Genomic DNA, 25,206 nt, shown 5'->3' with positions numbered 1-25,206 from the left:
TACTTGAATGGTTTGGTGGTTTCCCTACTTTCAAACATCTTCAAATGTCCTGACAATGTCCTTTATAGCAAAAAAAAAAGAAAAAATGTCTGCATAATGTGTGTATTATGTAAATATCTTGTTTTGTATCCCCTGCTAGTTATAGCATCCACTGATAATTTTTTCCTAAAGAATATTCTTTCCTTCCCTATTCATTTGTTTATTCATTAATTTATTTATATCAAGATGAACTCATGGATTCTTCTTTTGTTTTTTGGGTTATAACTTAGAAGTCTCATGATTTATTTCAGTGCTCAAATTATGCCAGATTTGTCCAGGAGAAACCATTTCAGGCTGAAAGTGAAAGTGACGTTGCTCAGTTGTGTCCGACTCTTAGCAACCTCATCGACTGCAGCCTACCAGGCTCCTCCGTCCATGGGATTTTCCAGGCAAGAGTACTGAAGTGGGTTGCCATTGCCTTCTCTGATCTCAGGCTGGCTCCATTCTTATTGACATGTTCTTGATATTATTTTTTCCTTTAAGCACATCATCACTTTCTGGCACAACAAAATGTTTCAGGGTCATCTTATACTTTGCCCGAGTGAGCCCTGGAATTGGCTGTTTTCCCAAAGTGCCACTGTTCCTTTTAGTGGAGAATGACATTTAGAAATCAATGTCTGGGAACTGGGGTGCTCTGTGCTTCTGAGGAAGAGACACCTGTTAAATTTCTGACAACAGGATGCATTTTACAGACCACGGTGTGTACCGATCCACTGGTCTGGCATTTGACTCTTTTTCCTTCTGGCTACTTTTCTATTCAACCTGAAGTTGAGCTCAGCAGTGAGTCCTCTGCCAGGACTCCATTCCCACCCTTCCTGCCCTTTTCTCTGCCCAGTTCACACACCCTTCTGTCCTGTCTTCCTTTTCCACTGAACCACAGCCAGAGAGCCCGATTTTACACCAAACAAGCTTGCTGCAGGGCACAGTGGATTTCTCTTGGATTTTACTGTATTCTGACCTCTGTCTTTACAGATCTTTTTTGTTTGAAATTGGGTGGAAGATAGGAAACTCCTCTGGGGGTGAAGGAAAGTCTAAAAGAGTTTTTTCAGTAAGCACAAAATAACATTTCTAAAGGTGAGAATGCTCTGTGTCATGGTTAATTAGTAAAATTTTTCTTTCTTGGTGATATCTAAAATAATATTGTTTTAGGGGACTTCCCAGGTGGTCCAGTGGTTAAGAATCCGCCTGCTGGTGCAGGGGACTTGTGTTCGATCCCTGGTCCAGGAAGATTCCACATGCCACAGGTCAACTAAGCCCTCGTGCCACAATTACTGAAGCCTGTGTGCCCTGAGCTCATGCCCTGCAACAAGAGAAGCCACCACAGTGAGAAGCCCGAGTATTACAGCTAGAGTAGCCCCCACCCCCGAAACTAGAGAAACAAAGACCCAGCACAGCCAAAACTAAATACGTTACAATTTTTAGTTATTTTAAAACTAAATATATAAAATAATAGTGCTTTAGATTCAGTGAAAAAGATCACACCTGTTATCCTTCAGAACAGATTTCCCAGTTCTTCCTCATGAGTGCTTTTCCTCCATAGCATTCAACACAATCGGTAACAGATTTTGGGGTCACTATTGGTTCATATGGGTTTCCCTGGTGGCTCAGACAGTAAAGAATCTGCCTGCAATGTGAGAGACCTGGGTTCAATCCCTGGGTCAGGAAGATTCCCCTGGAGAAGGGAATGGCAATCCACTTCAGTATTCGTGCCTGGAGAATCCCACAGACAGAGAAGCCTGGCGGGCTATATAGTCCATGGGGTTGCAAAGAGCTGGACGTGACTGAGTGACAACCACTTTCACTTTCACTGGTTAATATTGGTCAGAGCTGTATCATCAATGCCTGGCACATTGATGCTTAGTAAAACTTTGTTGAATGAATGCCTGAATTAATTTTATCTTCTCCATAATCTGCGAAACAGAGATGACTTTCTCTACTTTACTGATGGGGAAACTGAGGCTCCAATAGCCAAGGTTTGTTCAACGCTGTTGCCCCAGTAACTGGTGCAATGGGACTTCAAATCTGGATTTGTTAGAATCTAACGTGCGAGCATGGAGAAGGCAATGGCAAAGTCGGACACGACTGAGCGACTTCACTTTCACTTTTCACTTTCATGCATTGGAGAAGGAAATGGCAACCCACTCCAGTGTTCTTGCCTGGAGAATCCCAGGGACGGGGGAGCCTGGTGGGCTGCCGTCCATGGGGTCGAGCAGAGTTGGACACGACTGAAGCGACTTAGCAGCAGCAGCAGCAGCAATATTCGTGCAAAGTGTTTCAGTGGAGGAGATGCTTTTAGTGGAGAATTGAATTGAGTTTTTATTCCCATGATGAGTTTTGCCGCTGAAGGAGTTTCTAAATTCTTAGAAATTAGGGCAGCACAAAAATGATCCAGAGGAGGACACAGAACAGGGACTGGTGCTGCAAAAGTGGCCACGAGGGGCCCTCTGTGGCACCATAACCGCTCATCTCATGGTTTGCCGTATTCCCACTGGAGTATGGAAGGGCCCGGCAGAGGCAGGCTGCAGGGACTTGACCTCAACCATGAACCCCATCCCCCAGCTCCAGCTGACTAGCTCTGGGGCCCACCAGGGTGCCTTCTATGGCAGAAGACACTTCTCCCAGGGGCTCCACCATGCCACCTTCCCTGCCTCCTACACATGCCCAGCAGTTGGGCAGAATGGAGGTTACACCTCTGCTTGAAAGATGGGGAAACTGAGTCTCCAAGGATAGAAATACTTATCAGAGAGGAAGTTTCGCCATCTGTACAAGGGAGGATTGGACTTGGTGATGTCCAAGGCGGTTTCTCCAGTTCTCCGGATAGTGGTTTAATGGCCAGTGGCCTCCTCCCCACCTCCCCTCCTCCCAACCTTGGGGCTTTCCTGCCCTGCTCCCAGGGGAAACAGTGCTTGCGTCCAATTGCTTCCCTTTGAACTGAGAGTCAAAACACAATCCTCATTTACATTTCAAAGGCCACAGTGCCTGATCTGGATCAGGCACGCCATCCACCTGGTCTCTGAAAGTCCCTGTCCTGGCCTGGCAGCTGGGATGGCCTCTCAAGAGATGAGTTAAGCACCTTTGGAGACGATTTGAGAAGCGCTGAAAGACATTTCCACTTCTAAACAGATGTCTCCTAGAAAAACCACAAAATACAATAGCTACTCACACTTCCACATGTATACATGTTAGATGCCAGGTACTCATTAAATCCTTTACCACAACCCTGTGAGGTGGGTGTTATTATTTCCCCATTTTACAGATGAGGCCACAGAGGCACCAGAAGGTTAAACTTGTCCAAAGTCAAGATGGAGAATTTGAACTTCCTGCGTGTTCACTTTCACTTTTCACTTTCATGCATTGGAGAAGGAAATGGCAACCCACTCCAGTGTTCTTGCCTGGAAAATCACAGGGACAGGGGAGCCTGGTGGGCTGCCATCTATGGGGTCGCACAGAGTCGGACACGACTGAAGCGACTTAGCAGCAGCAGCAGCAGCCTGCAAGTGCACGACCACTACACGTCAGTTCAGTTCAGTTCATTTCAGTCGCTCAGTCGTGTCCGACTCTTTGCGACCCCATGAATCACAGCACGCCAGGCCTCCCTGTCCATCACGAACTCCCGGAGTTCACTCAGACTAACGTCCACTGAGTCAGTGATGCCATCCAGCCATCTCATCCTCTGTCGTCCCCTTCTCCTCCTGCCCCCAATCCCTCCTAGCATCAGAGTCTTTTCCAATGAGTCAACTCTTCGCATGAGGTGGCCAAAGTACTGGAGTTTCAGCTTTAGCATCATTCCTTCCAAAGAAATCCCAGGGCTGATCTCCTTCAGAATGGACTGGTTGGATCTCCTTGCAGTCCAAGGGACTCTCAAGAGTCTTCTCCAACACCACAGTTCAAAAGCATCAATTCTTCGGTGCTCAGCCTTCTTCACAGTCCAACTCTCACATCCATACGTGACCACAGGAAAAACTACACGTCACTACCCCTGAAATTCCATTCTTGGCTATCCAGGCTCTTATTTGGAATACAAACACCAGGGAAGATAGCCTTGAAACACCAGCAACTCAATGAAAAGCTAGCCGGGGCCTGCTGGGCTGCAGACCCACTGGACACTTTAGGGTTTTCAGGCCCCCGGCAGAACTCTGGGCGGCTCCACCCTCAGCCTGCCCCTCCCCTCCTCACTGCCCCAGGGCCAGCCTTACACACAGCTGGGCCTGCAACACAGGTAAGAGGGGCCGAAGGTGGGCTAGAGATCACCTTGGTTTTCAGACAGGCCTGGGGTTCCCAATGTCATGAAATGTCAAGGGCAGGCCCCCAGCCTGTTCTTCCTGAGGGGCCTGGGATTGCTGGATCATATGAGAATTCTAATTTTTAGTTTTCTAAGAGACCTCCATCGGAGAAGGCAATGGCACCCCACTCCAGTACTCTCGCCTGGAAAATCCCATGGATGGAGGAGCCTGGTGGGCTGCAGTCCATGGGGTCGAGAAGAGTCGGACACGACTGAGCACCTTCACTTTCACTTTCATGCATTGGAGAAGGAAATGGCAACCCACTCCAGTGTTCTTGCCTGGAGAATCCCATGGATGGGGGAGCCTGGTGGGCTGCTGTCCATGGGGTCGCACAGAGTCGGACACGACTGAAGTGACTTAGCAGCAGCAACAGCAGCAAGAGACCTCCATGCTGTTTTCCACAGCGGCTGCACCAATTTACATTCCCGCCAACAGTGCAGGAGGGTTCCTTTCTCTCCACGTCTTCTCCAGCATTTATTATTTATGGGCTTTTTGAAGATAGCCGTTCGGATTGGTGTGAGATGATACCCCATTGTGGTTTAGCTTTGCATTTCTCTAATAATTAGTGATGTTGAGCATCTTTCCAAGTGCCTGTTGGCCATCTCTGTGTGTTCTGTAGAAAGATGCCTGTTTAGCTCTTCTGTCCCAGCACTATTTGAACCTCTGTTCCATGCAAGAAGTTCACAGACTGAGAAAACCTGACAGTCCTGGTAGAGGAAACGGGTTGGCATTTAAAGTTCATTCAGTCATGTTTAGCAGCGTCTACCATGTACCAGGTGCTGGGGAGACAGCAGTGAACAGATGAAGTCTTTGCTCTCAGGGAAGCACCAACCACAGACAACAGAAGGCCCTCTTTGGGGGCCTTTGTGTCTTTCTGCCCCTGTTGGTGGTGAACAGTTGTCCCTGGCTCCCTCTCCCTGACCCCGAGAGCCCAGGGAACAGAGGCCAGATTCAGGGCTGCTCACTGAACATTTGTTTTCTGCAGAGTCCCCTTAGCTGGGTCTGGTCCTCCACCTGTCCCAGCGCCTCTGGCTTTTTCCCCTGGGCAGCTGTCCCTCCTGACCCCACTCCTTCCATCTTGCCTGCCTCCCTCTCTCCCCGACCTTGGGGTCACTGGCCGTGGTTCTCAATCCTGGCTGGCCATCCACGTCCCTGGAAGTAACTTCAGAAAGCACAGGACCCCCCGGGCATAGTCAAGACTCTGCAGGTGCGAGAATGGGGTCCTGGCTTCTGATATCTTTCTGGGGCCATTCCAGGTTGAGATCTCGGCTCCAAGGGCCTACAGGGAAGCCCCTGGAGTGACTTCCCCAGCTTTGACTTGGAGCAGCGACGCGCTGTAAGCCAGGGGCTTTGGGAGAAGACTGACTGGGCATCTGAAGGCCAGGTCAGAGGAGTCAGGACTGAGCCCAGCAGGTCCAGAGAGGGATGCTCAGTTGTGAGGCTGATCTCCAGGAGGGGAGGGAGGGTGGGCACACTCTGACTCCTCCCCAGGCCTCTCCCAGAGCTCTCTGTCCTCAAGGCTGCAGAGGGCTCCTGCAGCACAGGTCAGGGAAGAGGAGGGGAAGACGTGGAGAAGTAGGTAGGGGCAGCTCTGTCTTCTCTCTCTCCTTCCCCTGTTAAGTCCTGCTCATCTTTCAAGGCACAGTTCTAATTTCACATCCTCCAGATAGGCTTCCCTTATTACCCAGATGAAAACCAACCCATCATTTCCTCATAGGACTTCCCCAAGGATTTCCTTGGGATTCACTCTGTATACTTAACTCATCAAACTTAGATTGGGAAATGACTCTGAAGCTAGTCCACTCTCCTCTACTTTGGGCAGGCCTCCGTGTATACATCTCATGCATGTGTACCACTCAGCCTGAGGTCAGAGCCCCCCACATTTGGGGCCACCTGCAGGTATAGGAGCTCAGTTCCTTTGGCCACATCGTTCCTCTGCAGCGGGGGCAGGGCCTGGAAGATTGGGAGCACGGTCTCCTTGGGCCCTCTGGCCCCAGGCCAGGACTCTGTCTTTGAGGACTTTTCCTGGGAGAACCAGGGGAAGGTTTGGCCCATCCAGAGTGACTGGACACTTCAACCAGGAAACCTGCTGTGTGACTCTGGGCAACCAGCCCTCTTTGTGGATATGTAGGGCAGATACCAACCAGGGTTCTTGGCCTTCTCCATGAACAGAAATTGACTAGAAGCCAGAGAAGAAATTTAGGCGAGGCTTACTGGGGATCCTGTACCAGGTATAGGACAGAGGAATAACAAGTAACAGGTTCCCTTGCTGGCTCCCTGCGGTAGGGGTGAGCCCTGGGGTGAGGGTAGGAGGTGTCCCGGGGGTTGGGCGTGAGGGGTGGCTTAGGTGGTTTGCCCATCCCTTTGTGGTGTTGAGTGTTAGGGGGGCTTGCCCAGCACCCTGCTTTTGCTCCCAACACCGTTTTTTTTTTTGCCTCCTGACTCTTAAGAAATGGCAGTTGTCTGTGTTTGTGTGTGTATATGAATTTTTTGTATCTTTTTGGTCCAGTATTTGCCCCAACTGTGCATGCACAGTGTTATTTTTAGTCCCATATAGTTTCTTTGTATTTCTGAAGCTGGAGGAGAGGTGTGTTTGCAGCTCTCATTGAACGGTCCCAGGTCCAGCCTGGGAGGGTTTCCCTGGGTCTCATTGCCAGACCAGGGAAGGATCAAGGAGCTTCTTCCCCTCACATGGAATATAAGAAAAGCCCCATCCAAAAACAAGCAAAGAAGCCCAGTGAAGGTTCTGAATTTCTCCAGTCTGACCTTTTCATTTTTTTAAATATCACATTTGAAATGTTTTTTCTCGCTTTTTTGGGTGTCTTGCTTTGCTGGTGACCTCAGCAGTACATGTTATTTTGTGCGCTGGGAAATCCAGCTTTTGGTGTTGTGCGTGGGTACAGATTTCTACGTATGGGTTACATTAATATATGCACGCAGCCTATATGCACACACACACACAAATCACATCACACCGTGTTGAATCAGTGGTTCTCAGGCCTGCCTAGGAAGTAACAAAAATCCCAGCGTTGCAGTTAAAATAAATCAGAACAAGGAGTAGGGCCCAGGTGTCAGTAGTTTGCAAATCTCCCCAGGTGATTCCCTCTGTGCCATCACAGCTAAGAAGCTCTGATACAGGTGGCAGCTTCCTGACAGAGTGCCTTTATTGAACAGTTAACAAGAGTGAGCGTTAAGACTCTGAAATTAAGGGACGACACTTGGAAAGAAGCAGATGGCAAAAAGGCTTGGCCTGGATGCAGTGTTCTCACCTTGGAACAAGACCATCTCTGCGGTCCCACCCAAATCTTAAAAAATGCTTTGGCTGCAATGGATATGCTCAAAGAGGAGAGGAAGGCCTCCTGGGAGAGCCCAGACCCCCTCTCTAGAGGCTCACAGATCCTGGAGTCCTGAGTATCCATAGCTGCTTCTTTTTAAACCAGGGGGTATAAACCAAGGGGACTCCTGTGCACCTCCCACAGGAGCAGACAGCAGCCGGTCTGAGCTGCTGGGGAGCCAGGATTAGGGAGAGATTAGTGAGTGTGGTTTAGAGGGGCTCTGGAGCCTTGCAGCCAGCTCAGAGGCCTTCGGTCCAAAGATAGCAAACAGGAGAAGATGAGACAGCACGTGGAAGGGAGGGGGCAACGAGGGAGAGGGGACAGTTGGCAAGCTGATGCTTGGCCCATGAAAAAAATCGTTTATTAGCTCCTGTTTTTAAGACAGTTTTAATTACAAAGCTAAGATATGTTTGTAAAAACATGGACAATATTGAAGCATACAGATGAAAAACAAAAAGTTCTTTTTCACCTTCAATTTCCTCCTGAATTCTACTTTCCACTATCATCATTTTGGCATATGTGCTTTCAGACCATTTTCTATATATGTGTGTTTTCTATATACATTATTTTTATTGCTTTAAAAAAAACGGATTATTCTCTACATATTATTTTGCAACTTGTGTTTTAAATACTACACCACAGACATGTTCTGTGCCTGTTCCTAAGTCAGAGTTACTTTATTCCTTTTGACAGCTGCCTAGAATTCCAGAGCCTGCTATGATTTATGGGGCCACTACGGTCAGCATACTTGTTCAACGGTTCTGTCAGATGCCTTCCTAAAAGTGGAATGGCTAGTTCTGAAGGCCTGTGCTTCTCTAAATGGAATGGATTTTGTCCAGCCATCTCCCCCAGATCCTTTGCAGACCCACCGATGTTATCCGTAGACCCACTATGTTATCCTCCTCATAACCTCATCTGCATTGGGTATTACCAATTTCTTATACGTTTCCCAATGTAAACGGAGGAGTGTTAACAAAGCTTAAACAAAATGCAGTCCCATGAGGCTTAGCCTCCAGTTTCCTGTCTTCCAGATGGGGAGGGCGAGGGAAGTGGTATCTGTCAGCTGCCTGCTGGGAGGAGCAAGAGACTCTGGTGGGGTTGCTGCCCTCCCCAGAGCCCTCACTGGAGCCCTTGAGGTGTTTGTGTGAGGGGCTCCGTGACAAAGGACCCAAGAGCCCCACCCAGGGGGTCACAAAGGTGGGAAAATGCCTTGTGTCAGGATGGGTCACCTGAAGCCAAATGGTCTCAGCTCAAGTGCCAGCCCGCTCTGCCCTTCCCAGCAGCTCCTTTCAGCCTCTCTCCCCATCTATTAAGCGGAGGTGATGGAGGTGCTCCTAGGATGAGGATTAAGCAAACGGATATTTGTGCAGAACAGCACCTGGCAAGAAAATGTTAGAGTGGGGTGAGTTCCCAGTTGATAAGGCATTCCCCACGGCACACACACCCCCACCCTACCCTGCTCCCCGGCACACACAGGGTCCAGCTTCTCTCCTTGGGGGTAACCACTGTTAACAGTTCGGTGCCTATCATTCCAGACTTCTAGGAAATCTAGACACGCGACTTTCACGTGCGTGCAGGTACGTGTGACAATTATAAAACTGTCCCGTGGGCACACTCTTTCCCTTACGAGTCTTCTTTTTAAATTTTTTAAAACTAACTTTATTTTCTGAACAGGTATTACATACACATGGTATAAAATTCAAAAAGTAAGAAGGTAGAGAGTGAAAAATTAGCATTCTTCTCTCCTCAGTGTTCTCACTATTTAAGTTCTTATTGTTATCAATTTCTTGAGTATACTTCAAGAGATACTTCAAGCATTTTAAGAAACATATTCGCTCAGACTTTTATTTTTTCTCACACAAATGGTAGTACACTTGACAGAATCTTCTCCACCCTTTTTTTTACCTAATGAAATATCTTGAAATATCTATATCTTTTTATTTCACCACATGTATAGTTTTAAAAAAAATTTTGGCTGCATAGAATTTCACCGTTAGAAGTTATCATTACTTCTTTAATCTGTTTTTAAGGAAACTGAGATTTTAAAGTATTTGGTTTATTAATAGACTATAATAAATATTCTTAAAAGAAGTCATATTTATAAAGCCAAAGAAAACCTAGCTAAAATTGACTTAAACTGATAAACAGTTTGAAGACTCAGTAACTGCACACTGACTTCTGTTTAGCCCCTTAGTCTCCCTGTAGATCTGGCTCTCTGACTCTTTTCTGTCCTTTGATATGTGGACTTTCTCTTTAGGCTCCATTCACCTCCACTGACTTCACCTTCACCAACTCCAGGGTCTTCCTGGGTGGAACAAAAAGGCTGTACCAGACCTCCCTCCTCAGATCACACCATCCAAGGCAAGGCAGAATGTGTCCCCTGTATCTTCTACAGGAGAGAAAGGAAGTAACTTGTCCCCAGAAACCCTGCAAACCACAAGCATCTGCTACATTCTCCTATCACTCGCACTTTTCATTTTAATAGTCTATCAGGAACGTTGTTCCTATACATACATCTATTTCTCTCTTTTTAAAGTGATTTCATGCTCTTAATTGTGTGGAGTTACCATGGCTCCTTTGCTCGCTTTCTCTCTGATAGACATTTAGGCATTTCTGTTTAAAAAAAAGCAAAACAACTTACAATGTTGAAATGAATGTCTGTACTAGCTAGGATGCAGTTCTTTAACAAAGACCCACAGTAACAGGTGCTTAAACACAGGAGTTCTCTCTTCAGCTTCAGCAGGTGTTTAAGCATTCATGGTGGACAGGGTGGCTCTGCTTTAGTCGGGGATGCAAATCACCTTTATCTTGATGCCCTTGTCTATGAGATTGAAGAAAACTCAACACCACACTTTCTGGGTCCATATTCCAGCCATTGGAAGTGGAAGAGAGGAAAAATGGAAGGTCACTTCCCCCCAAGCACACCACCTACAAGGTACACATCACTTTGCTCACACCCACTTTTGCCAGAACTTGGTCATGGGGCCACACCCAACTGGAAGCGGAATCACATTCCAGTAGGATGTGCCCCACAAAAAGTTGGGGGTTCTATTGCTAAAAGAAGAAGAGGAGAAAATAAATTATGGAATAATTAGCTACCTCTGCTACAACATCCTTACACTTTTTTCTATCAGCAGCCCTGTATTTTGGGGGGATTGAATTCTTTTTATTTATTTGGCTGTGTTGGGTCTTAGCACATGGGATCCTTGTTGCATCATGTGGGATCTTTCATGCAGTACACGGATTCTCTAGTTGTGGTTGGCGGGCTTCAGGAGTGGGTGTAGTTGCTCTGTGGCATGTGAGATCTTAGTTCTCCGACCAGGGATCGAACCCACGTCCCCTGAAATGCAAGGTGGATTCTTAACCACTTGACCACCAGGGATGTCCTGGATTGAATTCTTTTTGATCCCGCCGCCAAATATTTCTACCACTGTATGCTCCCACTGACAGCTCTCGGACTGATGCTTTGCCACCCCCCAAAACTGTAGGAGCAGCCACCACCACCACAACTGCAAGCTTACCCCAGTCCATTGCTGGCTGTGCCCATGGCATGGGCTGGTGACTCTGTCCATGCGCCAATCTCGAGTTCTGTGACTGCCCTCAGTCTCCTGACTGTCCTCACTCTCTAGCTCTGTGACTGTTACCAAATTAAGACACTTAACTCTAGTCTGGGTCTGAGAGAATCTCAGCTTCTCTTTCAGTCTTGGAGTTAGATCTGTGATGGAGGGAGTGTATCCCGAGAGGGGCAGCTTTGCATAAAATGACATTTAAACAGAGGGAGGTGATGGCCCTACCCTGCACACTGGCAGAATGTAGCCAGTGGGCCATGTTCAGATGATGCTAAGAGCCAACAAAACTGTACTGTGGTCACAAGAGAGCTACCCATGGCAGAAAGAGGCCTGAGAACAGAGGAAGAAACGAATGCAGAGCAGCGGGAGTGTTTAATCTAGGGAAGAGGAGGCTGAGTGTGGCTGGTGAATACTTCCTGGACCGACTCTGGAATGGGAGGGGGCAAGGCCCTGTTCCGAGAAGGCAATGGCACCCCACTCCAGTACTCCTCCACTCCAGTACACCCCACTCCAGTACTCCTCCACTCCAGTACACCCCACTCCAGTACACCCCACTCCAGTACTCCTCCACTCCAGTACACCCCACTCCAGTACTCTTGCCTGGAAAATCCCATGGACAGAGGAGCCTGGTGGGCTGCAGTCCATGGGGTCGCTGAGGGTCGGACATGACTGAGCGACTTCACTTTCACTTTTCACTTTCCTGCATTGGAGAAGGAAATGGCAACCCACTCCAGTGTTCTTGCCTGGAGAATCCCAGGGATAGGGGAGCCTGGTGGGCTGCCGTCTATGGGGTCGCACAGAGTCGGACACGACTGAAGTGACTTAGCAGCAGCAGCAGGGCCCTGTTAGGTTCCACGTGGCCCCCAGGGGTGGGCATAAAATGAGAAAGACTCTCTTAAGAAATGTAAAGCTATTTCCATGACACTTAACCAGAAGGTGAACAGGATATCTGGGGCCCACCAGGCCCCCCACTGAGCTGACCTAACCTCAGACGGCTCGCCTCTCTCCCTGCTGCTCTCCAACCTCGAAACCAAAACTGCTCTCTGCCACCACCACCACCGAAACTGCTCTCACTGTCAACACATCCCTCCAACTCAAGGAAGCTTTGCTGGCCTCATCTTCCTGCCCCCGCAGCAACAGGCCACACCCAGACCACATCCCTCCCCTGGAAGCTTCGGGTTTCCTCCAAGCCACCCTGAGCTGTCCACCTCCCCTCTTGGCTCTCCCTTGATGGTCCTTTGCTGGTGGCGTGTCATCCTCCTGCAGTGACTTCTCTACTGTAGACCTTCACTCCTGCTCACACTGCACCTCACCCTGTCTTCCATTACCATCATGGGTGGGTGGCAGTGCCAATCTAGAACTCTGCCCCTGTTCAGGGGTACAGAGCAAGTAGCCAAAAGCTCAGTGTTCCACAGGCATGTAAAATTCAACTTGTCCAGAAGGACTTTGTCATCCACCCCCTCAGTTCAGTTCAGTTGCTCAGTCGTGTCCAACTTTGCGACCCCATGGACGACAGCATGCCAGGCCTCCCTGTCCATCACCAACTCCCGGAGTTTACTCAAACTCACGTCCACCACGTCAGTGATGCCATCCAACCAACTCATCCTGTCATCCCCTTCTCCTCCCACCTTCAACCTTTCCCAGCATCAGGGTCTTTTCCAGTGAGTCAGTTGTTCTCATCAGGTGGCCAAGGCATTGGAGCTTTAGCTTCAGCATCAGTCCTTCCAATGAATATTCAGGGCTGATCTCCTTTAGGATGGACTGGTTGGATCTCATTGTGTTGTAGCCACGCGTTGCGGGAAACAAACTCACTCAGAAGGACAATGCAGATAGTGGAGTGCAGTTTACTACACCGGCGGGCCCAAGGCAGAGTCGCCTCTTAGCCAAGGACCCGGACCAGCATTTGTGAAAATCTTTTATACCCCACGTGTACGTGTCTGAACCCACCACTCCAAATTCCTTGAGACTTACATCAACCAAGGAAAATACAATCCCAATAACCCATCATTCACGTGCTATGTGCTCATGTGCTCAAACAGTCAAACAATTAGCCAATAATCAGTAAACCTGAGGTTACACTCCGATAGATACAGAAAAATTTATGGCCTGTCTGGAGGAAGGGGTGATTAGTGTATGGTTTCTCTTAGGCGATCAGTAACCTAGATACAATCTTCAAGGTTCCCCTGTCTGGAGGGGGTCTTATCCTTCTGTTGTTGTTTTCATAGGCACTAAACACAGAGTTCAGAGTCCATTGGAAAGGTGGCCAAGCATGATCAGCATGAACAGGCCTAAGATGGAGTCCTATGAATTCCTTCTTCACTTGTAGTCCAGGGGACTCTCAAGAGTCTTCTCCAACACCACAGTTCAAAAGCACCAGTTCTTCGGTGCTCAGCTTTCTTTATCGTCCAGCTCTCACATCCATACATGAGTACTGGAAAAACCATAGCCTTGACTATACGGACCTTTGTATCCACCCACTACCCTGCCACCCATCTCTTCTTCTGGTAGGGAACAGAGAGGACCACCGTTTAAGCAAGAACTCTGGGTCACACCTGCCTGCTTCCTTTCCCTAACCTCCGTATCTAATAGATTCTGCCTTCTCAGTATCTCTCAGGTCCATTCACTTCCTCCCATTGCACTACCACCTCCTGACTCATATCTCAGTGTTCAGTCTTGTCCTCTAACCCATGGATGCGGTTATGTCCCTCTGACTTAAGACCTTCCCAGGGCTCCCCATCACCTTCAGGACAGAATCCAAATGGCTTAGCAAGCTTTCAAGGTTCTTTTAGATCTCCCTTCTTCCTGCCTTTGGGGACCCCAGTTCCTTACGCTGCTCCCCTCTCGATGGGCTCCAGCCACCTCAGCAAAGATGGTACCACTCATAGGCAGCTCCTTTGGCTTGGAATTACGCCTCTCTTTCTTCCTCTGGCTAACAGCCAATTCCAAGGCCTTCAGGCCTCAGTGCAGACTTCTCCCTGCCTCCAGGGAGCCCTCCCTGGCTGCCCCAGGATGGCTTAGCTGTCCCCTCTCCGTGGCCTCCCTCGCACCATGGATCAAGCCACAGAGCCTTTGTGCACTGTTTCTACTTGCTTGATTGTGTCTCTGTGTCATCAGGCTTCTAGAAGCTGGGTGTGCAGAACCTTGCCCAGGTCCCTAGTATGGATCACTTGAAGCCTGGGACAGAATGCATTGGATAAATATTTGTGGACAGGTGTTGAATCAAATACCTTACTAACTGGGTGCAGCTCAGGGCTTCAGCAGCGGCCCTCACGTTGAGAAAACGGCCAGGGCACCAGGGTTAAGAAGCAGATGGAGAGTGAGAGCGACTAGAAAGTGAAAGTAAAGCTGAGTCGGGAGGAAAGCGCCCAGAGGGTGCAGACTGGGGAGGAGGGGCCGGCCAAGAGTTCATTCAACCCAGTCTAGCGAGGGAGTCGTCGGCTTGCGCGGGGGTGGCGCTGTGGGCGGGGAAGCAAGCAAGCGAAATGAAACAGAGAGAAAAATGTGTTTTGTAATTAGTCATTGCCCCCTGGGGTGATGCTGGGAGTTTTCACCGGAGGTGGGTAGACCAGATTTGCAAAATGACAAACAGGGGCTAACCACCAGCTGGGGCCACAGTGGGGCTTCCGGCCCTGGTGGCAGAAGTCGAGCTTTCTAGTTTTTTCTCTGTCCCGCCCCACTATGTTCAAGATTCTGCCAAATTATGGAAATGGGAAGGGAAGGCATCTGAGCAAAGGCTTTCCCAGGAGCCAAACCTGTGTTTCCTGACTTCCACGGAGGCTGGCCTTGGCCTCTCTGCAGAATCTTAGGACGAGGGACGGGACAGGTTGGTACTCCCCACCGGGAAGGCTCTGAAACAACCTTGTATCCAAAGACCTTGATTACTTTGCCCAGTGGAGGTTCTTCAGTTCAATTCAGTTCAGTCGCTCAGTCGTGTCCGACTTTTTGCCACCCCGTGGACTGTAACACTCCAGGCCTCTGTCCATCACCAACTCCCAAAGCTTATTCAAACTCATGTCCATCGAGTCGGTGATGCCATCCAACCATCTCGTCCTCTGAAAGGCAAAGTGGAGGTTCTTGGGAAACAGGAAAACATTCCAGAGGTGGGGATTCCAGAACTAGTATCCCCAGCCCTCCCCTCCTGCTGAGGAAAGCAGCGAGAATGAGCATGGCGAGGTATAAAGGGGAAACGTCCTGTGCTTAGGAAAGTGGGGGTCCACTGCTCCCCACAGACCCTCCTGGGGAGGCTGGAACCAAATGTCAGGACCAAGAGACCCCTGACCCTCATATGCAAATACGGCGCCCTGTGAGATTCATGCCTTTATATCCAGAGCTAAGTCTTCCAAACTTAAAATCAACATCCTCAGTGAGAAATGCATTTCGCATGAGTGTTTACATACCCTGAAACAAGCTGTAGGAAACTATAGGTAAGTGTTAGTTGCTCAGTCGTATCCAACTCTTTGCAACCCCATGGACTACAGCCCACCAGGCTCCTCTATTCGTGGGATTCTTCTCCAGGCAAGAATACTGGAGTGGGTTGCCATTTATTTCCTCCTCCAGGGGATCTTCCAGACCCAGGGATCGAACCCGAGTCTCATGTATTGCAGGTAGATTCTTTATCATCTGACCCTCTTTTCTTTTTGTCATATATAACCCATGCTCATGTTTTTCCTTTCTATTTCTTTTTTTAAAAAATTCTGAATGCAATCCACTGAACTGATTTCTTGATCCACTAGTGGGTCTCAATCCGGTTGCACTGGGGATGTTGGTTCTTCACTGTGCAGGGTCTTCAGCCCTTGACAACTGGAATTTGTTTCTGCTGAGTTCCTTTCTCCATGGTCTACTTACTAACACACCTTCCACCAGATCTGCAGTCCTCGAAGTCACCACCTTCATCAGGATATCTCATCTGTTCATCTGATCCCAGGACCTTCAGGATAGGCAGGGAGCCGTGTTACCGGCAGATTATGCGAGATAAGAATAACACAGGAAGCCCACCAGGATTATATTGGGTGGTCAGGTGAGGGTGGGGGATGGGCCACTCTGGGTTGCAAGATTATTGCAAAAATAAAATACTTAAGCAACAGTAAGGGGTTGGCTGACGAAATCACACACCAGAAAACCTAGAGCTAGGTGGTTCCAGAGCTGGTTAAGCGATCACTTGGCTTTTTGGGGGGTTTTTTGCCTTTGGTTGTCATCTGCCAACCTTTGGAAATGTTTCTCCTTACCTTAGTCTCTGAGACTGCTATGTGAAGGGGCTTTGTGGGTGGCAGAAGGGAAGGGTGGGGCCTAGGTTTCAGCTGGCAGGGTAAGTGAGTGAGTCACTGGGTGGCTGGGCCCCTTCAGCCCCATGTAAGGACAGGCTGCAGCCGCCCACTGCCCGCCTGAACTGTGTCTGGACAGAAATGGGCATGTCTGCTTTGCAAAAGGCCCCACCTCATGCTTGGATAACCCTGTGAATCAGGACGGCCAGAGATGCATATCATCCCTTTTCTCCCCATGAGTCCCAGGCCCCCAAAGCGGAAATGACTCCTGGCCTCACCTAGAAATCCAGGGCTGAGCTGAGAAGAGAACTAGTGTCCTGTCTCCAGTGTGGTACTAGAGTTCCTGGAGCAAGAAGGGCCAATCAGGATAGAGAGAAGCTTTCCGGTGCCCCTTTCTCCTTTAGGCTTGTTTCTAAGTCCCATCTCCAGGCAACCAGACGCCTGGTTGTGTCTCCTGCCCACATGGCCCATTGTCTGCTGGTTTCCCCGGGAGAGGTAGAGGCAGGGCTAGGGCAGAGCGTGGTGGCCGTGGAGTGCCTGGGGGTGTCTAGGTCTTTGGTAGCATCTGATGGTATTGACTTAGCTACAATGGAGGTCTGGTAGCCTTTGGGACTGTGTGTGAGCGGGGAGCACCCTATCTTAGCCACTGGACCACCAGGGAAGTCCCAAGGAAGTCTACTTTTAACAAAGGAGGGCAGGAATTGGGCCTGGGAGGAATTTGCTATAGGAGCTGGTGCTAGAGAGTGTGGTGCCAGCATATGTGGGTGCCTGTGGGTGGGGGTGGAGGGCCATCTGAAGTCTAAGCTGGTGTATGTGTGTGTGTGCAGGAAGAGGGCAGATGGTGTAGACATTCAGGACTGGGAACTGGAACACCATGGTTCTTTCCGCCACGTCAGCCCTGTGGTCTTGGAACTTAACCTCCTAGAGTCTCAGTTTTCCTAGCTGCAAAATGGGGATGCTAGGAATCTCCTTCACAGGGTTGTTAAGAAGATCTAGACAAATGGATGTGAGGGTGCTCCCAGGAACACAGAGGGAGGGCTCCTCTGGGGGTGGGCTGGGGGAGGAGTTCTGCTCCTCCCCTTGGGCCCTCTCTGGAGCTGGGGTGTCAGGTAGCACTCAGTTTGAAGATTAGGGCAGGGCAGCTCCAAGCTCCTGGACTTTGGTTTCCTCCCTCGCTTCCTTGACTGCCCCAGGCAGTAGTAAATCAGGTCACCACTTGTCTTTCCTCGCTTTAGCTGTCATGCACATGGCTCCTGCCCAGCTCCCAATCCAGGTCACCATCTTCCACGCCTCTCCCTTCCCCAGTGGCCAAAGAGATGGCCTCACAGTGCTTTTGTTCTTGAGTGCTTGCTGTTCATTAGACCCTGGCTGTGTGCCTGACACTGGGCCAATTGCTTTAGGAAGAAATAGCAGCTACCCTTTGCAGCATGCGATCTGCCAGGCTCCATCATGAGATGGGCTTCCCTGGTGGCTCAGACAGTAAGGAATTGCAGAAGAGGCCCATAATTCAGGAGACCCAGGTTTCATCCCTGGGTTGGGAAGATCCCCTGGAAAAGGGCATGGCAACCCACTCCAGTATTCTTGCCTGGAGAATTCCATGGACAGCCTGGTGAGCTACACAGTTCATGGGGTTGCAAAGAGTCAGTAACTGAGCGACTAACACTTTCACTTTTATCATGAGATTATCTCTTTTAGGGAGATATGATCACGTCTGCTGTATGAGTGAGGAGACGGAGGCTCAGGAAAGGTAAGGATCTCAATCAAGGTCAAGCGACAGAGCCAAGGCTGAAACCGAGATCTGTCTGATTCCAGAGCTTGTGTTTTTAATCCCCGAGGTCCTGTGTTTAGAGGACAGTGGACAGAGGGTGCAGGTGGGAGATGGGGCTGCAGGCACCAGGGGAGGTCAGGTAAGGGTCATTCTGGGAGTCAGGGAGCGGTCTGGCGGGAGGATGCTGGGCCTGAAGGAAAGAGGAGGGGAAAGGCCTGCAGTGTGATAGGGAAGTCCACACACACTCACCTAGACGCCCACACGGTATACGACACCCAGACACACACACACAGGGCAGAGTCCCACATACCCCCCCAGACACGTACAAGGACCTCAGCACAGGTGGCGCTAGTGGTAAAGAGCCTGCCTGCAATGCAGGAGATGTAAGAGACATTGGTTCGACCCCTGGGTTGGGAAGATCCCCTGGAGGAGGAAATGGCAACCCACTCCAGTATTCTTGCCTGGAGAGACCCATGGACAGAGGAGACTGCGGGCTACAGTCCATGGCGTTGAAAAGAGTCGGACACGACTGAGCACACATGCACTCAACAAGACACACACACACACATACGCACATGCACCTAGAAGACACACACAGACCCAGAGGTGCATGTGCACATTGACACACCTCAGACATCCACAGACCCAGTGACACACAGACTCACGCACACAGGCATAGAGAGGCAGACTCCCACGCGCACACACGTCCTGGAGGGAAGGGAAGGAGCAGCCAGGGCCGCCTCGTTTCCCGGCCTCCTCCTCTAAGGTGAAAGGAAAGCCTTCCCCAGAAACGCTGAGTCAGCAGCGGGTGACAAATGAGCCCGGGGCAGCGGGTTCGGGCGGGAGCGCTTAGCATGCGGACTGCGTCGTGCCAGCGCCAGCCCCAGTGGGCGAGGGGGCAGGGAGCGCCGGCTGCCCGCGGAGGGGGAGGCCCCAGGGAGGAAGTGACTCACTTTGACTTTGCAAACACCGGACCTGCCGCTCAAGGTCAAGCAGCAGGACTGCCAGCCGGCTTCCTGCAGGGAGGAGGGGTGGGCCCAGCTAGTGTGGGAGGGTGGGGCTGGATGCAGGTAGGGAGGCAGACAGGGGCCTGGCCCTCCCCGCTGTGGTGGGGCTCTACCACAGTGGAGGCCGGGACGGTGGACGGGGGAGACCCCTGAGTGCTGAGGTTCGGCTCAGGAATGGCCAGGGCTGGCTGGGGGAAGGGGCACTGATCCTCCGTCCTTCTCCAGTCTCTAACACTGCCCCACCCACCCCACCCCCCTGCCCAGTGGAATCCAGTGCGAGGGCACATCACAGCAGCCTGAGCGGCCGCAGCCACGCCTGGCCGGGCCGTTCTGGCCTCTTGCCCCCTGAGATCTGGCCCCACTATGCCCCAGTGAGATCTTTTCAAGACATCAATCACATGAGTTCCTCCAACAGCTTCCCGCTGCACCAATAATAAATGCAACCGCTGGTGAGGAGCATCTTCCAAGTGGGTCGCTCTTGACAGTGAAATTAAATTTCACTATTAAAAAAACGACACCAGGACAACGTGCATGAATGGGGGGTGTTCCGGGCAGGCAGCCCTGCTTTGGGCTTGTTCGAACCTCAGAGACTTTGTCCTCGCCCCACCTTTGCCCGGCTGCCCCAGCCTCTGGGTAAATGTCTGTCGCCTCCTCAGACAGCCTGTCCCTTACTGTCCTGCTGCCAGTCACGCTCCACGCACATCCTCTACTTTATTTCCTTCATGGCATCTACTGCTACCTGGATTTATCTTTTTGTTCGTCCATTTACTTCTTTCTTGTCTGTCTACTCCTCCCTCCATAAAAGCTCCTTATAGATACATATGGCTTCCCAGATTGCTCAGTGGTAAAGAATCCGCCTGCCAATGTAGGAGACACAAGAGACGAGGGTTCGATCCCTGGGTGGGGAAGATCCTCTGGAGAAGGACATGGCAACCCACTCCAGTATTCTTGGCTGGAGAATCCCATGGACAGAGGAGCCTGGCGGGCTACAGTCCATGGGGTCACAGAGAGTCGGACACAAGTGAGCACACACACGTATATACATAGGCCGAACCACATGGCTTACAGTATCTTCCCCCACCAGGGGCTGAACCCAGATCACCAAGTGAAAGCCTGGAATCCTAACCAGTAGACAACCAGGTTACTGGTCACCATAAAAGCTTCTTGACAGCAAAGACCTTTTCTGTTTTGTGTGACCCTCCCTGTGTCCCCAGTCCCTAGAACAGTGTCTGGGACAAGTGGTTCTTAGTAACAATTAATCCGTGAGTGTGCAGATGAGGGGAGGCCTAAAAGGGAACACAAGACCTCAAAGGGCGGGTGTGCAGAGACTGCGTCAGGTACAGGGGCAGGCCTATGGGTGTGAGCTACCAGGGTAGACCCGGCCCAAGAGCAGCAGGATGGCTCTGGAGTAATCCAGACCCGGCAGAGAACTTTTCCTCTCTCTGTGCCTTTAGCTCAGTTGGTAAAGAATCTGCCTGCAATGCAGGAGACCCCGGTTGGATTCCTGGGTCAGAAAGATCCACTGGAGAAGGGATAGGCTACCCACTCCAGTATTCTTGGGCTTCCCTGGTGGCTCAGCTGGTAAAGAATCCACCTGCAATGTGGGAGACCCTGGTTCGACCCCTGGGTTGGGAAGATTCCCTGGAAGAGGGAAAAGCTATCCACTCGAGTGTTTTGGCCTGGAGAATTCCACGGACTGTATAGTCCATAGGGTCACAAAGAGTCGGACACAACTGAGCGACTTTCACTTTCAGAAAATAAGAATGAGTACACTTTCTCTTCTGTGTTATTGATGACTCTGGGTCCCCCACTACCCAGATGTCACTTCCTCTCTTGAGACACACTTGGCCTGCCTGGGAATCCAGAAGTGGAGAACTCCTTTCTGTAAGGAGCCTCTGGGAGGTGCCAACCCCATTTCCATTCCAGGTCCTGCCAGGCCACAAGCCTCAGTTTCCTCTGAGGCCAACAGGGCCTGAGCAGGGCTCCCTGTTCAGAGGCTGACCACTGGTTACAGTGAGGTCAGTCCATCAGTTCAGTCGCTCAGTTGTGTCCGACTCTTTGTGACCCCGTGGACTGTAGCACGCCAGGCCTCCCTGTCCATCACCAACTCTCTGTTTTTACTCAAACTCATGCCCATTGAGTCTGTGATGCCATCCAACCATCTCATCCTGTCATCCCCTTCTCCTCCTGCCTTCTATCTTTCCCAGCATCAAGGTCTTTTCCAATGAGTCAGTTCTTTGCATCAGGTGGCCAAAGTATTGGAGTTTCAGCTTCAGCATCAGTCCTTCCAATGAATATTCGGGACTGCTTTCCTTTAGCATGGACTGGTTGGATCTCCTTGCAGTCCAGAAACTAGACAAAGTGTTCATGTCCTGGCTGTGTGGCTGTGGTGTCACCTCTGAGCCCAGAGGATGTTTCCTGCTTCTGACTTGTCAGTCCTGTCTTCTCCATCCCCCCGCCCCAGACTGTGGGTCCAGTAAGATAAGGATCATGACTTATCAGTGCTTTGGAAAGGATTCCTGTCAAAGGAGGCCCATAAGGGAATATCCTTAGTGGAGATTTACTCCCAGGGGTACACCCGGGGCACAGGAAGCTGCTAAGTCCTCTTTCTCCCCCAGGACCAGTCTTTCTGCTCCCCTAGCCCTCACTCCATCTCCATGAGCTGGTCCCGAGGCTCTGGCCTGGCCCTTCCAGCTTCGGGGTGGGGAAAATAGAAAGTGAAAGTGGCCCTGGGAAGGAGGTCACCCCAGGGAGCACGCAGCCTGCCAGCTGCCTGCAGAGGGACCCCAGTAAGGGAGGGCAGCTCCTGGCCCCCAGGCCCCCTGCCCTGGGGGACCTGCACAGCTCTCAGCCTGGCCCGGGCCTGGGGCTCCTTCCTGCGGCAGCCCCAGGCAAAGCAGGATGACTGAGCAGTGAGAGGGTGGCCTGAGGCCACTGCTTCAGAGTCTTTTGTCCTGACTCAACCTCCTGCGTGGGGGAGAGAAGGGGAGGGAGGCCCTGGCAGCAGGGGTTTGTCCTGTGGGGTGGGTCAGGAGCCAGAGTGGCCGGCTTGGCTCCCGGGTCGGGTCAGGATGCTGTCTGTCTCAGCCCAGGCGGCTCTCTGCAGGGCCCCCTTCAAAAGGGAGCCCCGAGGTGTGGGTGGGGGCAGAGGAAAGTGACAGCAACAAGACAATAGTCTCAGTCAGCTTCCAGCCAACCACAAGCTGGCCCGCGCCAGCCAGGTGCCTCACGAGATCACAGCCTGGAAATAACACCTGGGCCACTGGCCCATCCTCGTTCTTCTGTTTGTTCAAGAAAAAATTTTGAGTGTTCTTTGTGCACAAGACTCTGTTCTAGACACAGGGGGCAAGCCATGGAAACAGACATATAAAAAAATCCCTGCCTTCATGGAGCTTACATTCTAGTGGAGGGGAAAACAGCCAACAATCAAAGAAAAATAGTACAGTAAGTAAAATATTAACATAATAAAGTAAAATAACTGAAACAGTACATAAGCTGGTGATAGATGCTGGAGAAAAATAAAGAAGGGAAAGAGGAAAGGGGTGCTGAGGTGGGGACAGGTTTGTAATTTTAAGTGGAGAGGGTACCTTGCTGAGAAGGGGACATTGATTCTGATTCAGTGTCTCTTTAATTTGTGTGAAAAATCAAGGATGCAGATATGATTATCATCATCCCCCTGAAGGTGAAGGAAATCAAACCCAAGGACGAGTCCAAGGTCAAATGTCTGGGAGGTGGAAGAACTAAAGTTTGAGCCGAGGCTGTGTCTGTGTCTGTAACCACCACGTGCTCTTGGGCAAACAGACAAAGAGAGGACAGAATGGAAGGGAAGAGGGAAATAAAGGCCGTATGGGGGCCTCGCAATGGTGGCCATCTGTTTTCCAAACTGAAAATCAGAACACGATCTGAAAAGATTTTCCTGTTGCTCATAATGAGAGTGGCTGCCTGGGAGAGGTGGTTTGGATGCTAGCCTGAATGGTGGGATTTCTGAGACATTCCAGTGGCTTGTGGGGCCCACGAGGCAGTCCAGGGGTAGGGCATTGCCATGGCAACCCCAGCCTAGCCTCAGGGCCAAGAGCCTGGTGCGGGGCCACATGGCAGAGAAGCCACACTGGGCATGGACCCGAGACTCTGCGGGCCCAGGGCAGCCAACACTGAGCAGACAGTGGAAAGTGGGGAAGGGGATGGCCTACAGCCCATGTTCTGGGCCAGTTGGGAGGATGGGCTGGCAGGTTCCAGAAAGCCCCCTGGCAGGCATCTGAGAGGCATGTGGGGCAAGAACCTAGGCTTTCCTGTTGGACAAGTCTGGCTTGGAATCCTCCAGCTCTCTGGCCCTGGACAAGTCACACAACTTTGATGAGCTTTTCTCTCCATCTGTGAAATGGGGATGTTCACTCGCCCCCAGATAGTTGCAAAGATCATCACATTTTGAGATACTGCATGAGTTGTACACCAGGCTGCAGACCTCAGACGTGGTTCCTGCTGTTTGCCTCCACCCCGTGGGGCACTGGGGACCTGCCAAGGTGGTGAGCGGGTGAAAGGGGAAGAACTGTGGGGCTTGGGAAACGGATGGCCCGGTCAACCAGGGCATGGCAGGTTCCCAGCCAAGCCCTGCACGTGGGCTGGGGCTTAGTCAGCAACCAAAGAACAATGTCCGCCCCAAACAGCCAGGCCCGCAGTGCGAGCCCTTCCCCCAGCTCCCACCACTGTGTAACCGTAGTGCCCTGGTCCATAGGCCTCTCCACGTGCTCACACCTGCTCCGGCATCCTGGGCGCTCCAAGGCCCACCATGCCCTCTGCTCAGGTGAGCAGCAAGGTGCCCCAAGGTGGAAGAAGGCCACGCCCATTGCTCCTGCGGGTGTTGCTTTCCTTTCTGCCAGGGTGCCTGAACTTCCCAGTAAACTCCTGGCTGCCCCCGCTACTGCCTCTGGAAGATTGTCCTCGAAGAAGGGAAAGAACAAGGGACTTAAAGGCTTTTGCATCCCTCCCATTTCCATGGGCTGAGGTGCACCTGCTCTGGCCACAGCGATGGCAGAGTTGAGGGCAGCTGGAATCCAGCCCAGTTTTTACCAACAATTCATTGTGTGACCTTGCGCATCCTTTCTAGGCCTCCTTTCCTTCATCTGTAAAGTGAGGGGTTTAGACTAGATCGTCTCTCAAGTCTACCTGTAACATCTAAATGATGGTGAAACTGTTTACCTCAGATTGGGACTCGAACCCATATGGCTGGGACTTGAACTCAGCCAAAACCCTGCTTGGGACTTGAACCCATGTGGCTAGGACTTGAACCCAGCCAAAACCCACAGTACCTGGTTTCAGGACCTAATGAAGCTCAGGTTCTTGATGTCTCATCACAGAAAGAATTCAGTGAGAGACAAAGTGATAGGTAAGTGGATTTATTCAGATACAGAGAGACGCACACTCCACAGACAGCGTGTGGGCCATTGCAGAGGGTGAATGCAGCCGTGAAATTTGGTATGGTTAGTTTTTATAGGCTGGGTAATTTCATATGCTAATAAGTGGGAGGATTATTCCAACTATTTTGGGGAAGGGGTGGAGATTTCCAGGATTTGGGCCACCGCCCACTCCTTGGTCTTTTAGCTGTGGAACTGTCCTGGTGTGTTGATTGAGGATTAAGGTCTAGTCTTGTCTGCCATCTTGGTCCCATTTGATTCTCATCGGTTTTTGTTGTGTCCTCGGGCTATATCATTCTTTCAAAAGTTGTGCCTTGCCCCTTTCCCTCCTGTTACAATGGCATGCGCTGAATTTTCATCCATTTGTTCGTTCCTGGCACTTATCACTGTATTTTGTTTGTTTGCTAGTTGTCTGCCTTACTCCACGCCAGTTACACGAGGGAAGGGGTTTTGTTTGCTTTGTTCACTGCCGTATTTCTGCCACCTCCAAGAGGGCATGATGGAGGGTGGGAGCGTGCATTTGACTGAGTCAT

The 25,206-nt window shown here is 50.7% G+C and overlaps 1 long non-coding RNA gene across 1 annotated transcript; it reads left to right on the top strand.

Moving 5' to 3' along the window:
• Positions 1-7,782: 7,782 nt before the first annotated feature.
• On the top strand, positions 7,783-23,173 carry LOC133255014 (uncharacterized). The gene is made up of 3 exons (XR_009738834.1): positions 7,783-9,059; positions 18,183-18,234; positions 22,912-23,173. It is a non-coding gene; the product is annotated as an uncharacterized LOC133255014 (long non-coding RNA).
• Positions 23,174-25,206: the final 2,033 nt, after the last annotated feature.

This window comes from Bos javanicus, chromosome 10 (assembly GCF_032452875.1).
Source record: "Bos javanicus breed banteng chromosome 10, ARS-OSU_banteng_1.0, whole genome shotgun sequence".
Taxonomy (NCBI): Eukaryota; Metazoa; Chordata; class Mammalia; order Artiodactyla; family Bovidae; genus Bos; species Bos javanicus.
Note: the sequence above shows the minus strand (reverse complement) of the source record. Positions and strands in the feature narration are given on the sequence as shown.